At 36.7% G+C, this 18,384-nt stretch overlaps 1 pseudogene; it reads left to right on the top strand.

The window, feature by feature from the left end:
- Nucleotides 1–7,241: 7,241 nt before the first annotated feature.
- Nucleotides 7,242–13,063, top strand: LOC148202140 (uncharacterized; annotated as a pseudogene).
- The last annotated feature ends 5,321 nt before the right edge of the window (nt 13,064–18,384 follow it).

Below are 18,384 nucleotides of genomic sequence, written 5' to 3'. Positions count from 1 at the left end.
AACTGATTGAACTGAATGAGTTTGATCTGGACAACTGAAAATTGCATGTGGGTGGAGTTAGGACAGGTTAAAAATGAAGTTTTCAAAAATCTGTTGAGTCACCGCTCAGGGGTAAATTGCCGCTGAGCGGCGCTTTGACAGACATTAGATTTTATTTGTAGGAATGGCATCCTCTTCAGGCAAAAGAATAAAGACCATGGCATCCAAAAGAAAAGAAAAGGAATTAGAACAACCCCATTCTAGTAGGTTCCTATCTCGCAAACATGAGAAGCAATTCAAGGTGGTCCAAGATAGGAGGCTACTGATGAAGAGAAAGGTTGGAATGTATGATACACCTCCAGCACACAGGTGGACTATGGAGGAGTTTCATAATGTGGTAGCTTGGCCAGAAGAGCAGGTACAAGGAGGCAGAGCTGAAGCAGCTGAAGCTTCAGCTATGGAGATGGAGGAAGATGATGTTGAAGTTGATGATATTGATGCATTTCAGGATGCGGAAGATGAGGAAGAAGAGGAGGATACAGATGACAGCTCAGATTGATGAGGAACTGAGATAGCATTTACTGATGAATGCTATCATAACTAGAGCAGCACTTATGCTTTTGTTTGGTTTTGTGTTCTGAACTTACTTATGTTTTTAGAATAGGGTTTGATGTACTCAATTGAAAACTTTGTCTGTTATGATGGTTTGCTTGTGATTGTGATTGTTTGATAAAGTAATGCTTGATGATGCTTTGATATTGATTGATGTGGAGATGTACATTATATGCTTATACAGGTGATTCACAAGCTTTGTGAACAAATGCATGATGTTGTGATTGTGATTGTGATATTAAGCAGGATGTTTATGTCAAATGTGAATGAGCTTATGTGTGAGGTTTTGAGCTCCAGAGTTTGTGTGAATGAATACTATTCTTTTGGAAGCATGAATGACTTTGCCCAGGTTTTCTATGATTGAATTACTTGCTTGTTTGCATCATATGATCAAGGCCATTTGTTGATAACCCTTCTATTAACCAAATTCATAAATTTAGCCCACTAAAAGAGAACACTGTGTGTTCTATCCTTTGAACCTCTAGCCTTGAACATGATTTGAAAACCCTTGTTGAAAAGATTTACCTTGAGTTAAGTAGAAAATATTTTATGGTATTGACAAATGTTCAAGTTTGGGGTTGTTGGAAAATAGAAAGGGAAATTGAAAGCATTGAGCTAAGAGCTAATAATTAAGTATGTGAAAAGAAAAAGAAAAAGAGAAAGAAAAGAAAAGAAAAAGCAAAGCTCAATGTAAAAGAAAGTTGGGAATAAATAAGAATGATTGTGTTGATATGATTCTCTTAACTCAAGGGTTTTGTGATCCAGAAAAACCAATTTTCTTGTTAGCCCAACCACATTATAAGCCATTGAAAAAGTCCTTGTGATGATGCATGCTTGTGAATTTATTTGATTGTTGTTAAATGAAAGGCAAAGACAATTCATGTGACATTGTGATAGTAGAGTGAATGAGTGATTACCTCTTATACACTTGTGTTTGAGTGAAACACTTTACCTAGTGAGGAAATATTCATTGAGCACATGAACATCCATGTTTAGTTGATTGATCATTCATGAAAAATAGCATTTGTTGGATATTAAGTAACTTTGTGAACACCAAAGCATGTGCACGTCTTGACTGAAATCTTTGTCATGAGTTTGATTGAAGTCTTTACTTATCTTGAAAAGAAGATTTTTGAATGAGTGAACCATTATAAGGATTGGTAGAAGATTGAGTTACATCTTGTTTGCTTGAGGACAAGCAAAGTTCTAAGTTTGGGGTTGTGATAACAGTTGAAAAACTGTTATTTTCATGCTTAAAATTGATACTAAAAACAACCTTTAACACTTAGAAACTAGCTTGAAATCATACTTTTGGTTATATTTTTAGAAATAAGAGAGCTGGACAGGTTTATGCTTGATTTCAGTGTTTTATGCAGGTTTTAAGGTGAATTTGGTGAAAGAATTGAAGAAGGATAGAGATGGAATCAGAAAAGCCATAAAAAAGTGCAAAAGGAGAAGCCATAATTACCGCTCAACGGTAACAGAAACCCACGTTGGCTCCGCTGAGGGGTGAAAAGGCCGCTGAGGGGAGGAAAACAACTCACGCACTTACCGCTGAGCGGTAGTTTACCGCTCAGCGGCACTATTTTGGGCTTGGGCCTAATTTTCTGTAATTTTAGAATAATATATAAGCTTTAGGACGTCCTAGGGTTTGTATCTTTGGCTGAGACGAAGCAAACACTCACTTTTCCACCCTTTGAAGGAAGATCTTGGATGCTCAGGCTACCTCCTCCTCTTTCTAGGGTTCTATCTTTCATTCTTTCATTATTGTTCATCTAGTTTCACCATGAATATGGTGAACTAAACCTTGTATTGTTGTTGGGGAATCACTGTAGTCTTGTGAAAGTCTCATATATGGAATTTGTGTTTTAACGTCTTATATTAAGATATATGTTTTCTTTCATCTTTAGTTAGGGTTTTTCCTCTTTGCTTATTGCTTGCTTTGTTTAACTCATTAATTGCCATGATTATTGATTTTGTCGATACGGGAACGTACGGGGAAATCTAGATCCGGGGAAGTTCTCCCAATAGCATATTGGTTGCCTTTAAGCGCCTGCACTTTAGACCTACATACATATTTAATTACTGTCTCTTGCATTTAAACCTACAATCAATTGTTAACAAGTCTTAAATAATCAACAAATCATATAGCTAACTAGGTCGTGAGTCCTTTGGGAAAACGATACTTGGTCTTACCTAGTTTAATTACTTGATACGATTCGGTCACATTTTTTGATTGTTAAACAAGTTTGTGGCGCCGTTTTTCGGTGTTCATAAATTTGTCATCACCTGGAAAATGGGGCCTACGGACTATTGTACCCAGACGGACGCCCCATTTCAAACACTTGGAATGCCACTCACCTCAAGTTTTATTTTAGTTAATAACCATTTCTGATTGTATCTTTTCTTTTGAGATGATGAATGTAATGACAAAGCATCCCCCTTTTTCTTTTGGCCAAAATTTTTACGATAAAGACATGATCCGATAAAGCACTTAATAAAAAAGAATTCCAAGTTGATGAACGGCGAGCTCCCAACGAAACCACTGTCAACTAGGTTGGACGGTGAATGACGAGTTCTCCCAATAGAACCACTGTCGCCCGGAACATCTAAAAGTCCAAGTTGATGAACGGCGAGTTCCCAAAGGAACCACTGTCAATTTGGCCCGGGTGGTGAACGACGAGTTCTCCCAATAGAACCACTGCCGCTCGGAACATCTGAAAGTCCAAGTTGATGAACGACGAGTTCTAAATAAAACCACTGTCAACTTGGTCAGGCGGTGACTTGCGCGTTCTTCCCATAGAACCACTACTGCCCGATCATGCCAACGCCCATAGAATTGGAAAAGAACAATTTTCCCTTACGAAAATGATTCATCTGGCACGTATGCCAGAGAAACGAAAGATAGTAAAACTATAAAGACGAACGAGCGATGACACCATAATAACAACTCAAGCAAATTGAAGAGTAAATTGTATTAATGTGTAGGGGATATGGAAAAAATCATGTATGGGATGGTATGGCCAACACCTAAAAAGGTCCAGATATTGGCTGACTGGCCACATGAACAATTACATCAAAATACTTAAAGCAAAAGGCAAAAACCCCTAACCAACTACTTGAAAAATTTATCAGCCCCACGGCGGCTTCAGTTCCCTCGGCGTCATCAGCCGCATCATTAACGTCGTCATCTTCCACCTCCTGACCGCCAACCCCGATGTTTGGAGGGTCCTCCATCTCTTGCGGCACATCCTCGTTGGCCGGGGCATCAAGGTGAACCAGTACCCCATCGAAGACATCTTTTTCAATGTCAAAACCTAAGACATAGGGATCTCAGATCCTTGCCAAAATGGATGCTTGACGAAGAGCTTTCTTGAAAACCTCATCGTGCTCGAAGACGATACCCGTTTCCAGCTCGAATATTTTCTCCTAAGCCTTCGCCAAGTCGTCCGTCAGTGCCCGATTCTTCTGAAGGAGTCACCTCTCCATTTTCTTCTGGCGGGCAACTACCACCTTTAGTTGCTTGCACTCATCCACCAGCCGGTCATAATTGGCTCGGGCGACGCAAAGTCGATCCGAGGCCTCGGCTAAGATCTCCTTGGCATTATCAAGCTCGGCCTAGAGCTCGTCGTTCTTCTTATCGGACTCGTCCTGAGCAATCAGCATCTGCTCCATGGCTGCCCGAAGATCCTCCAAAACCTTCTTCTCGGTGAGTAGCTCGGCCCGGATGTTCTCAGCTCCCTTACGGTCAGCAAGCTCCCTAAGATACCAAGCAAGAGAAGTCGCCCGGGTAGACATCTCCAACATAGCATTTTTCAACTCTGGCTCCGATAAGCTCTCGATCAACGATTGGTGCGTCGAACTCATGTGGAAATTCGTCCGGTCATTGATGTTGAACTCGGGGCTGAAGACTCCGTCCGGTAGAGGCCGAGAGGAGGACCCTTCTTTGCCCTTGTGACCCTTCTTGGAAGCAGACCTGGAGGAGAATCCTTCTTTTTCTTTACGCCCCTTCTTGGAGGCGGATCGTTCCCCCTCTTTGTGATCCTTCCTCTTCCTCACAAGTGGTTGGGTAGAGATGGTGGTCGCCTTAGATGAGGGATCTACAAACACGTCCAGAAGGCTGTGTGGGGGCTCGCTCCCGATAGCAGCAGCGACGCCCGGGGAAACCACGACGTTAACAGCTGGAGTAGCCTTAAAGATGGTCGGATGAATGATAACGGTTGAAAAACCGTTATTTTTATGCTTAAATTTGATACCAAAAGCAACCTTTAAGACTTAGAAAGTAGCTTGAACTCATATTTTTGCTTTAGTTTTGAGAATAAGAGAGTTGAAAGTGAATTTAATGGTTTTGTGCAAGATTCCCTTGATTTTGTAGGCTAATTGAATGATTTGAAAGAAGAATTGAAATACCGAATGATTGGAGTGCTGAATAGTCAACCAGAAACCAGAAAAGTCAACCAGTCAACCAGAAAAGTCAACCAGTCAACCAGAATGCTGAAAAACCAACCAGAACGCAGAAAAAGTCTGATCGAGTGGCACTGAGCGGAAAAATACCGCTGAGTGGCACTTTTCGGGTGCCGAAATCACCGTTGAGGGGCAAAACAGCAGTTGGGGGCAAAATGGATCATGCGCTAGTACCGCTGAGCGCCATTCTAAGTGGGCTTGGACCGGTTTTCTTTTGTTTCTATGGGCTTGGACTTGTTTTATGTTATTTTTATGCCCTATTTAAGGACTTGCACGTCCTAGGGTTTGTATCTTTGGCAGAAACGAAGCAAACACTCTCTCTTCCACCCCTTTGAAGGAGGATCTTGGATGCTCAGGCTACCTCTTCACCTTTCTAGGGTTTTATCTTTCATTCTTTCATTATTGTTCATCTAGGTTCACCATGAATATGGTGAACTAAACCTTGTATGTTTGTTGGGGAATCAATGTAATCTTTTGAAGCTCTCATATATGGAATTTGTGCTTGCATCTTAATCTAAGACTTATGCTTTCTTTCATCATTAGTTAGGGTTTTTCCTCTTTGCTCAATGCTTGCTTTGTTTAACTCATTCAATGCATGATTATTGATTTTGTCGATACGGGAACGTACGGGGAAGTCTAGATCCGGGGAATTTCTTCCAATAGTATATTGGTTGCCTTAAGCTCCTGTGCTAAAAAAACTAATTATTAGGAATGCTAGGAATCGTATGAACTCGTAATTAGGGAGAAGCCTTCTTGAAAGGTAATTTAGAGAGTGGCATTAACAATGATGAATTGAATGTTGAATTCCTAAAGTATATGAGAGTGGATAAGATGAAATTGATAACCCCAACAACATACTCATCCATATATTCCATTGAAGTGTTTGTATTTTGTTTTAGCCATTGATCAAATTCATGCATACATGTTTATTTTCTGTTTTGCATATTAAACTCCACTTATTTCGTTCTTAAGTCTTAAATAATCAACGAATCACATAACTAAACTAGGCCGTGAGTCCTTTGGGAGAACGATACTTGGTCTTACCGAGTTTATTACTTGAAACGATTCGGTCACACTTGCCGATTGTTCAACAAGTTTGTGGCGCCGTTTTTCGGTGTTCATAAATTTGTCATCAATGAATTGACGGCATCTGGCTGGTAGAGGACACACGTTTGATGGTAGGAGGACGGGGAGCATTCGAAGAATTACCTCCGACTCCCTTCCTTGAAGCCATAAAGTTGGATTTGCGAGGAGGAGGAGCAGACATGGTATCTGACAAAAACAAGAAAATTCAGCTACGTTAACACCAACATATTAAAAGAAACAAAATGAACATGAAATACCATACCGAACGCCTTTCGTTCACAATCCTCATGACGAAGGCATTCGACTAAGTTGCGGGCAGAGAGGCGGCGAAGAAGAGCGTTGATGGTGCGAATGGCTTCCAAATCGACCGAGTTCATCGTACCAACCAAATACGCTTTTATTTCCTAGGGTTCCTTGTCCAATAAAAAGGGAACAAGGGATTTCCCGCTACATCATGAAACTCGTGGTGGCCAGCCTCCTCAATGATGACTTTAAAAAATTGGTTCTTGAAATTCTTGTATGAATCAGAGAAAGGACGGAAGAGGGTCCTATCTTTGACGGACGTTAAAGAAACCCAACCACCCTTCAGGAGCGGACGAACGTTAAAATAATGGAAGAAAATCGGGATCGTCGAGGTTATGCCAATCGCCGAACACATCGCCAAGAACGCCTGGACGGTCGCCCAAGAATTCTAATGTAGCTGTGTAGGGGCGACGTTCATTTCCCGAAGAACGGCCATTTGAAACCCAATAAAAGGCACTCAAACACAGAGTTGATCAGAAAAATTGGCATACATAAAGAAGAAATCATCCGGACTCGATCTCTTCTCGTGATAAACTCGCTCATTCCTTAGGCTGACTCCCGCCAGTATCAGTCGGGAATCCTCCACGTCCCTAACGATGTAGAGTCGGCCGATTCTCCATGTTAACACCTTTTTTGTACCATACTATGACGCAAACAAGCTAGCATCGTGAGTTGCCCAGTCATACCTCGGAATGACGGTCCCGTTACCGTCCGGCTCTAATGGCACGTCATCTACTGGAATACCACCCTTGAGAAGGTGAATGGGTATCCCAAAGATAATCCTTTTATCTGCATCCATGGGGGAGTTAGGCTCCGACCCTGGTGACCGGGCGGACTCTTCCAAGAAGGAGGACGACACTGAGCTTGGAGAAGAACTACGCTCGCCATCACCGCCCATCGACCTCCCGCCACTTCTGCCCGACGACTCCAAAGAAGACTCAACATGGACGACTGTAATTTATTACCTAGAGAAAAAAGAATGCTCTGGAGACGAAAGGAGAAGAAGTGAAAATGACAGCGTCCTTACCCTCCTATTTATAGGAAAAAATTTTGTAACCGTCGATGCATCCTCACCGTAAAAAATCATAACGATTAACAATCCAGATACGGGACTACTTCAACTTCCGCCTCTATACGCACGACACGCGTATTCCCACCAAAATCCAGTTTCAAAAATTGGTGAGCAAAAGCCCAACAGAATCGGCTTAGCCAAGTTGGACGCCTTCCAGCCCAACCAATGACGAGGACGGCCGGTCAACAACCGGAGCCCACACACCCGTAATTAAACCCAACATTCACTACGTGCACTAGGGCTTGGGGGGCTTGTGTACCATACGGACCGGACGGTCCAGAGAGCAGTGCCGATATCGACCCAACCGCCAGCGTTTCTTCAATCTTTTCTAGTCCTTTGATAGAATTGTCGGACAGCTTGCATAAACACTCAATGCGCGCTATTCTACTCGACCATTCATCCTTCCACTCGGGTGAGTAACAACTATGTACCGTACGGACCAGGCGGTCCAGAGAGTAGCGCCGACACCCACCTAACCGGACGGTTGCATAAGATCGGCCGATAAGTGAACTGGGTCAATAAGACTAAGATCAAGGTAAATAGTAATTAGAGCCATTGGGCTAGAATTGGGTCGTGATTAACTTTTAACTAATCCCAAGCCCATGGCGAAAACTATAAATACAGGTCAGAGGTAAGTGGTAGATATGTTGCATTTACTGGACACTCGTTACTATTCCATTGAATCGTCAAACGGTTCCTATACTGACTTTGGCATCGGAGGATCTTTGACAAATTCCCTCCCGGGCGGAAGAGTGTAACAACGGAGCTTGGAGCGAGACCAGACGGTAAGAAGACAAATTGTGAAAGAGTTTGATGACTCAACCCCAATAACCGAAACAATTATATATAATTGTTTTAATTTATCGAAAACTAATTACTTATTATCATTATTTTTATCATCAGAGTATTTTTTAAATATCGTTAAATAAATCATACAATGTATTTATAACGATAACGATTAATTAGTTACAAATTAAATTGTTACAAACAGTTAGATATTTTTAAATAAAAGACTCACATTCTTTGAAAAGCAGTAATGTATTTTAAAAGTAGTTTACGTTGATAAAATTAATTAGTTTGGGTAAAAGAATAATTGTATTTAATGAATAATAACTCTATTCAAATACATTAATTTATAATAAGAATATATGTATATATAAAGGTTGAGACGATGATATTTTTTGTTCTTCTTTTTTCATTCTTTATTTTTTCTTTTTCTATAATTCCAGTCCCAACTTCAAAGTGGAAAGCTGTAAGAATGTACAATTCATTTATACAAAATTTATTATCCTGACGTACGACTTCAATATATTTTTATATTATAAAGAATTTATCATCTCAATACATGACTAGATAATTAGAGAAATTAAAGTCTTGCTCAATGAACACGTTCATCACGAATTTGTGCGTTTAGAACCATAATTAGGAAATTAAAATCTTACTTGGTAAACACGTCTCTCGTGAATTTCTAAGTTTAGAAATATAATTAGGAAATTAAAGTCTTGCTCAATAAATACGTTTCTCATGAATTTGTAAGTTTAGAAACATAATTAGGAAATTAAAGTCTTGCTCCATAAACACGTCTCTCATGAATATATATATTTTTAAAAGTGTATATGTAACATCCTAAAAATATAGCTATAAACTATATTTAAGAATTCTTTCATTTACAATAAAATAGAATAATTACAAGAAATAAAGCTAACTCACAGTTATCCTAAAATAATTATAAATTAAAAACTTTACAGAAACCTACATTGATACAAACCATAAGAGCATACCGATCAGTCATACAAGAAGTGTATCAACTGAACGGTCCCACACTGAAAACGAAAACAAGAACAAGACCGAACGGTCTTACTCATAACGGAAACTGTCCTCTTCTACCAGCGGCTGCTCTAGAGAACACTCCTCACCTTCTGCTCACACCTAAAGGGTGACCATTGCAATGACAAAGATGACCGAACAAACAACAAGACAAAACAAGAAATAAGGGTATGCTAGTATAATTTAATTAACTATGTAAACATACAATTCATTCAAACATATAATACAATTATACATCTATAGAAATCATACAAGCATGTTATAACCGACCACTTTTACTCTGACTGTCCGGGCTGCATGAATTATGTAGCTACGACGTTCTTGCACTCGTGGAAAGGTAAACTGGAAACCTCATGAATACCATAGCTGGAAACCCAAGTCGCCACACGAGGTTAGCCCTTCATCCCTAACTGTAGCTGGAAACCGCAAACTACACATGAGTTTAGTCCGTTAGCTGGAACCCCAAGCTATACGCGACAAGGCCTCCTGCTATTCTCACCACATGCGCCACCATTCTCTACTTGAGACTCGGTGACCATTAGAATGTCAGGATGAACGACAACTTAGTCTGACCATATTCATACTTTCACCACATTGAAACCACCACTGAGACATTCCTCCTTGGAATTCTCTTTCATATCACATTATAAATACCATACCTCAATACCAACATATTTCCTCATCCATAACACATTTAAATAACATCAAGCCGAATAGTAAAACAAACATCACCCTTGAGCACGACCGAACGGAAAGATCAACAAATCTTATGAAAAAGACCGGACGGTAAACCCTCCCCATATGTGAACATGACCGAACGGTCATTTAAAGAGTAAGACTCAAGCATGAGCCGAACACGATTTTAGGATCGAACACTAGAACAACCACATACTAAAGTTAAACCCGAGCACTTGAATCTTAGACCGGACACTTATAATTTAGAACAAACATTATTGTCTTGGACCGAATGTCATTGGCTTAGGCCGAACACTATTGGCTTAAGCCAAACACCATTAGTACCTAATACAAATACATGACTGAGTATTATTACGAGACATAATGCTTAGTACAAGACCGAGCACTACTGAGACCGAGCGCTTAGTACAATACTGAGCACTACTGAGTCAGAGCGCTTAGTACAAGATCAAGCACTACTGAGACAGTACATGATCGAGCAGTCAATAATAGTTAAAGCCTATGATAGATTGAACGATGTTTACAATCAAATGTTATGTTATTATGTCTAGACCGACTGTTATATTCACTTGAATATCAACACAAGACCGATCAGTCATTAACTAAGAATCCACAAAAGTAGAACTCAGTTAAGACCGAGTACCAGAGAGAAGCCAAACGGTCAATTAAAGACCCTCAGCGAACTACATAATTCTGTAGAATAGCTGCAGAATTATGATCAACACCAATCCTTACCAATTTCACTTCCATTTTCCAACTTCTAATCCTCCAAACATATATCAAATACTTCATTTACACTTGATTAAGATTGATTAAACCTTTCTAACATCACTAAGAGAGTTTCATCACAAATTTGAGATTCAATTCTGCACAATCATGAACTCAATGACCGAGAATTAGATTTTCTATACAGACCAAACTCAAACCGAACACATTTCCCCCATTTTCACTACCACACTTCCTTCCAATTTCACTCGACCACTGAACCATAATCATGTAGAAACACAATCATCATGAATACAACATCAATATTCCACACCAAAAGCACCGAACATCAAATCATTCAATTTCACATACATGCAACCTCATTAAACAACATTTTCATACATCAAAACTAAGTAATTAAATTATCTAGCTTCCCTTACCTCTTAACCGGACCAAACAGCTCTACCACTTCAGAAATTTGCTCTTAACACCAGAAAATCAAGAACCTGTAGTTCACTGATTTTCGGTAACGGACCAATCCAAAATACCAGAAAAGTGATCAGAAATAAGAAGAAGAAGTTGATGAACACATGCAATCAGAAATGTGGCTTCCATGTGTCAGAAAGTTTCAGAATCCTACAAGAACCCCAAACATTGAAACTTACCCGTTCTAAACGAGGCTTTGATCGGTGAAAATTGAAGTTCTTGATACCAGAGGTGATTAAGTGTGGTCTGATGATTGAAAAGATGAAATGAGATAAAGAATTTCTAGAGAAAGGGAGGAGAAAAGGTAGAGGCTTGAGTTTTAGAGAGATACAGATTCTGAGAAAAATGAGATGAGCTGTGGTTTGGAAATTTCTATAAAATGCTCAATTTCTTTTATTTGAGACATCTGTCTCTCCCTTCCACTTGTCATTTTCAGGGTTTAACAGTATCCATTTGTGTAATTTTACATTCAAATTACACTATTTTATTAAAAAAGAACGTACACCTATGATATTAAATTTTGTAATTCAAATAAATTTATATTAATATATATATATATATATATATATATATATATATATATATATATATATATATATATATATATAATGTAATGAGTGGATTAATAAGGATGGTTATAAATAATGTGTTAAAATCCAAAAATTTTAAATTGGCAGAAAGTATGAAAAGAAAAAATATGGAGCCTTATATTGGTTAGCCTACTTGTTCAAGATATATCTAATATATAAGTTTGTGACTCCGGACAAATTGATAACAAATGAACACATTTCCTTTTTCTATATAATATATAATATTTTTTTTCATAAAATTATATTTTCTTAATACACATAATATATTTAAAAGATAGTAAATCCTTGTCTTTTATGTAAGACGAGAAAAAAAATGTTTATTGTCTCGGTAGGTTCCTATTTTCGTCCGGAATCTTAAATAGGTCTTCTTTTTTTTCGGCGTCTCAATTGTGTCATTTTTTTTTGTAAAATTGAAGCAATTAGAGGTCTTCCGTCAAATTGGACAAATGATTGTTTAAGTTTGGGTTACGTAGCATAATCACACGTCGCATTAAAAACGAATTTGAATTATATTTTGTTTTAAAAAATAGATTGCAAAGAGGTGAAATCGGATTTACTAAAGGGTAAACTGGGCAAAATAAAAAATTTTAAATGCAACCCTTGCAATTGAGAAACCCAAATCAGAAAGGGAAAAAATTGGAGATGCGTATTAGGGTTCGTAGGGGAGAGAAAACAATTCCCATTACCAAGTCTTCCAATTGGTCAAGGATTCCAAACCCCAAAACACGATCAAACCTCTTCTTCTTCCCTTCAAATACAAAATCTCCACTTTCAAATCAAACCAAAATCCACGTCTTCAAAAAACCGCATACACTCAGTTTTCGAATCCTTCTTCGGTAGGGAAAAAGCAAGATACCCTTCAGCAACAAATCACAGAAAGTTCAAAACTTCCACCGAAGATGTCTTTTTCTGGGCACAAGGTGGCTGATTTAAGTGATGGGCACCATAAAGGGGGGGTACTTGGCGGTGGTTCCACGGTCAAGACTGACCTACACCTGCACGAATTGGCCTCGGTTCGGTGCGCGCGTCACGAGTACATAGTGCTAGGGGAGAAGAAGAAACGTGTGGCGAGCAAAGAGATCACGAGGAGAGCATTGACAACGTTTAGGACTTAGATGGTTGAATTTCAGACCAACCCCTAGTAGACTCTCTAACATGTTCGTGGCTTGATTTTCCTCTTTTTTTTCCTTTGGATGTTTGTATAATCGAGTTTGACAATCCAATGAAATTAGATTATTCTATATTCTTTATGAAGCTTGTGGTTTCAGTCTTTTTACAATTGAATGATCTACAAAATGACAATCCAATTAAATTTTTCTCTCCCATGAACACGAAGTTCCAATTTTTTTTCCCAATTTGATTTGGATTTCTCAACTCCAGGTTGCACTTAATTTTTTTTTATTTTGCCCAGTTTGTCCTTAGGTAAATCTAATTTCACCTCTGTGCAACCCATTTTTTAAAATAAAATACAATTCAAACTCGTTTTTAATGTCATGTGTGATTAATGAATACACTGACTATGCCACGTAATCCAAACTTAATCGACTGTTTGTCCAATTTGACGACAGACCTCTAATTGCTTAAATTTTACAAAAACAAAGACCCAATTAAGATGTCGGAAAAAAAAGATCTATTTAAGATTTCAGACAAAAATAATTCAAAGTCTTTGGGTTCTAGGGGAGTATGGTCGCAAGGCTGAAACTTAAAGGAATTGACGGAAGGGCACCACCAGAAGTGGAGCCTACGACTTAATTTGACTCAACACGGGGAAACTTACCAAGTCCAGAAGGCTACTGTAAAAATCTTGGTGCAAGAAATTTTTTATTTTGGTTGGTTTTGAAGCTAACCAAGTTTGTTGGTGAAAGTAGGTCACTCTGCCACTTACAATACTCCATCGCGTATTTAAGTCGTCTGCAAAGGATTTTATCCATCACTTGATGGGATTGCGCTTCAAGGCGTCTCATAAAGCTTATTCACCTTACGAGGTTCACCAACGGCACATGCTTTTTGGGGACAAAACCCCCTACTGCTCGTCGACAAACAAACCACAAACACACACATCGCTTTTATCCCGAATTCTCACTTCGAAAACATTAAAAAAATATATAAAAATAACCAAAATTTTAGGTTTCTATACAGTGACCAAATTAATTACAGTTTGGCTACGAGCTGTGCGGTGGATCTGGTCTGATTTCCAAAGCCTAACTTTACTGTGCTTACCTAAATAAATTCTAGATTTGGAAAAGCTATTTAAAAGTTAACTTTTACTTTTTTATTGTGAAATATTTTATTATTATTAGAAATTTGTAGTATATGTTCGGTTAACTTAGAACGGAATGATCTTCTTAGTGAAAAATAATTAATGAATCGGTCTATCAAATAATACGATCTAAGCAGTCTATCTTAAATGAGGATTAAAGTTAAGAATTATTATCTTAAATCAAAGTATAATCATTATCAACATTTGAATTCTAATTAAGAAACATTAAATTCAAAATCTATAAGTATTAAATTAAGAAATTATTGTAGATTAATTATATTTAATACAGTATTTATCATTATGTTGTTAAATTTTTACTTTTTTTAACCCACAATCTAATAGATTAAAACACAAAACAATTATTTGTAAAAGAAATTAATAAAATTTGAAGAATTGTTAACTTGAACTCTTCAAACCAAAATATTTTGAAATATTTATATTTCAAAATTCTAGGAACCTTTAATGATTTTCTTAAATTATTAAATTAGGTTATTGAAGTTTGTTGAATCAAATTAAGCGTTTATTTTCAAAATAATAAAGAGGCGGCGAAATTCTATATAGGAAACACTGTAGTTTTGTTGTTTTATTTTGAGTTTAATTTATATATTTTAAAATAAAATTAGTTTTTAATTTTTAAAAGTATGTGATGTTTTCTTAATACATAGTTATCACCTACTAGATTAGTAAAATCTGAAAATATTAAAAAATTTACATTGGAGAAAAACTAGAAAATTAATTTTTTTTTCTGTTATTTGGGACTATCCTAAATCCTTTGTAGATAAACTAAGATATGTGTAGAAAAAGAGAATCACATATTCCAGTCAACTCCATGTGTAGAAGTTATATCTCCACCCATTTTTCAGAACAGTATTAGTTTATTTAATTAATGGTGTCGGTCCCACCTTGGCAACTTCAATTTAAAAAAAAAAAAAGTTTGACTTTTAGTGTTGTCAATGGAGTCTCTTTCCTCAATGTAAATGAGGTGACAGGTAATAATGACGAGAACTATATGATTTATAATTTCCAACTCACGCACCATTTATATTCATATTAAGTAGGGCTGCACATAATTTATTAAACTGAACTAAATTACAATACTATACTATATTTAATAAAACTGGTTTTTATTAAAAATTAATTAACTTGTTTTATAGTTCAAGTTAAATAAATTGAACTTTAATAATTTTAGTACAATTAATTGAGGTTAATTATGTAAACTACATGTCTTTTTTCATTATATTTGTTTTCTTTCAAGGTCAAAGATTTTTTGCTGTCATCGCTGCACTCTTCTTCCTTATCAACACATCCAAGAAATCCCCCTTTGTGACACATTTCCGAATCATGCGGTCGAAAATATCATATAATCTGACGTATGAAACCGCCACATGTCCCTTGACACCCTGCAAATTAAACGGCTTCAGCAAAGGAAAGTAGTCTAAGAGGTTAACCCTCCCTGTTTCCTCCATGATCCTTCACACCAGCTCCTTAAACTCTCCTGCACTCTCGAACTCCGAATCTACCAATCCTCCGAAAACACCGTGTTCGATACCGGGTTCAGCATCGTCGCGAATGCCAGATTTCCAATTGGAACACCTTTTCCATTTGAACATTGCTTCTGAAGGTGCTCAACAAGTTATACGAGACTTTGTGTCATGTTTTCATCTGCAGGTTCCTGTGAAATCAGTTAGTGAATTTCAGGATTTGTACTCCACTGTATGTTTTAGCTTGAAGGGAGCTTGAAATCAGTTAGTATATTATGTCTCAACCAATTTTAAGTGCAGTATACTTATGGAATAGTTTCTGCCATTTTCTTTGTATTATGAAGGGAGCTTGAAACTCACTATTGCCCTCAAAACTGCAATCATGTTCCCTGGAATAGTTTCTGCCATTTTCTTTGTATTAAATGCTCTAATATGGAGACAAAAATGGTCTGGAGTAGTGCCATTTGGAACAATGTTTATTCACTAAACTGCACAATAAATAGTTAACTAAACTGTGAATTAAAAAACAGTTTATTGAACTGAACTATAGTGTAACTGAACTAAAAAATAGTTCAGTTTAATTACTTTGAACCATATTTTAGTTCAATGCAGTTTTTCCAAACTGGTTTATAGTTAACTATAAACTTTCATAGTGCAGTGAATTGTGGTGCAGTTTGCCCACCCCTAATATTAAGTAGAAATTAATTAATATAATGTTACTATACAAAGTTGATAAAGTAAGAGAATAATATAAATTTATATATACATAAAGTTATTTTGGAGTGGTAAAAAAATAAATTGGTGAGGGCTTATTTCAAAACCAATAATATATTATCATTGTGAAAATTCATGTATGTGTTAAATCTCTTATTTATATTTGTGACCGGAATTAAGACAAATACATCCTCTTTATATATAAATGTTATATTTCTCATTTAGAATTTTATTAAGGATAATGATACTTTGACACGAACAATTTGACAAATTTTTTACACTATCACGTGTCATGTTTTGGGGGGTCCACGTGTAAAATGAATAAAAAATAATAAATGACGTGGATATTGAATGCAGAGGAGTCTGAAGAGCGCGTTTCACTTTTGCATTTGAAAATCGTATTCAGAATTTTGCATTGAAAGTCCTAAAGAGAGAAGCACCCACGTCAGCTAGAAGATCTCGAATGAGTTTTCACCATCACTTGCCAAAGTTGCGCCGTTCAACGGTTACCGGAGCACATGGAACGTGCTCAGCCCCCAAAAAATTAGTCCTGTGAATTAATCCCTTTCGCTCACGTGTCTTCCCACCCTTTATCGGAAGCGCACCGCCGTTTATCGATGAACAGAGCGAATTTCGGCGTTGTTCCACCGTTTATTGGATATAGAAGTGATGTTCAGCCATTGATGATCACAAGTATATGGATGTACATGGCCAATGAAGAATTCTTTTTAAAACTCAATGTGCATAAACAGACCTGGGAGCAATGGCCAAATAAGTGAGGAATTTAGGCAAACTTTCTACAAACAGGGGTCAATTGTGAAAATGACCTTGTTTTTTAATGGAACCAACTTTGTTAAGATTTATTGGATATAGAAGTGATGTTCAGCCATTGATGATTGTAAGATCCTTGAAAATATTTGTATGTTAAAATGTAAGATCCATAAAAAAAAAATATTTATAATAGTAAATTTTAACATTTTATTAGTAATAATAATTTTAATGGATAGAAAAATGTAAATTTTTGGATATAAAGTTATAGTAATTTTGGAGGGAGAGCTTCAAATTTTTGATAACTTATTTAGGATTTTTTTAGAAATGTGAATAGTGAATAGTGAATAGTAAATAGTAAATAGTGAATAGTGAATAGTGAATAGTTAAAAAAAAATATTAAAATAAATTATGGAAGAGAACACTCCACGTAGAATTAATCATTCAGAGATAAGAATGGTGAATAAAAAATAATTTTTGAATAGTAAAAATGAATAGTAAAAGTGAATAGTAAAAATGAATAGTAAAAATGAATAGTAAAATTTTTGGCTATAAATAGCCAAGGGGGGGAGGCTGAAGATTTACACCAAAATTCTAGAGAAATTGTGAGAGAAGAGAGTTAGAGGAAATTCTAGTTAAAGAGGGGAAATTCTGGAAGTTTCCGGAGAACGGTTTGAGAAGAGGAAACTAAGTCTGGAATAGAGGTAAGGGAAGCTAACTTTGAGTATTTCTTTTTGTATTATCTTGAGTCTTGAATATGCTATATTTTTCTTTTGTCTGATTTTAAATCTTAAATATGGAGTATTTTGTTTCTGTATGATTTTGAATTTTAAATGAGAATATGTTTTTTTTGTGTGTTAATATCCAAGTGTGATAATTGTAAAATGTGATATTGATTATGTTATGTCAATTGTATGTTATTAGTGGTTTATATTTTTATTTTGGAAGGATTAGAAATTGTCTAACCGGCTCTGCCAGATTCAATTTCTTGTTTCCCCAAACATTTTATTGTTTTCCTTATTTATCTTTATTGTATTTTGGAAGGATTAGAAATTGTCTAACCGGCTCTGCCAGATTCAATTTCTTGATTCCCCAAACTTTTTTTTATTTCCTTCTGTATTTATTTTATTACATTTTTGGAAGGATTAGAAGTTGTCTAACCGGCTCTGCCAGATTCAACTTCTTGTTTTCCCCAAACTATTTATTTCTTTACTTATTTATTTTATTGCATTTTTGGAAGGATTAGAAGTTGTCTAACCGGCTCTGCCAGATTCAACTTCTTATTTCCCCAGACATGTATTGTTCTTGTTATTTAATTATATTGTATTGATGGATGGATTA

This window comes from Vigna umbellata, chromosome 3 (genome assembly GCF_029865625.1).
Source record: "Vigna umbellata cultivar VRB3 chromosome 3, Vumbellata_1.0, whole genome shotgun sequence".
Classification (NCBI taxonomy): Eukaryota; Viridiplantae; Streptophyta; class Magnoliopsida; order Fabales; family Fabaceae; genus Vigna; species Vigna umbellata.
This window is presented reverse-complemented; position numbering and strand designations above follow the sequence as displayed.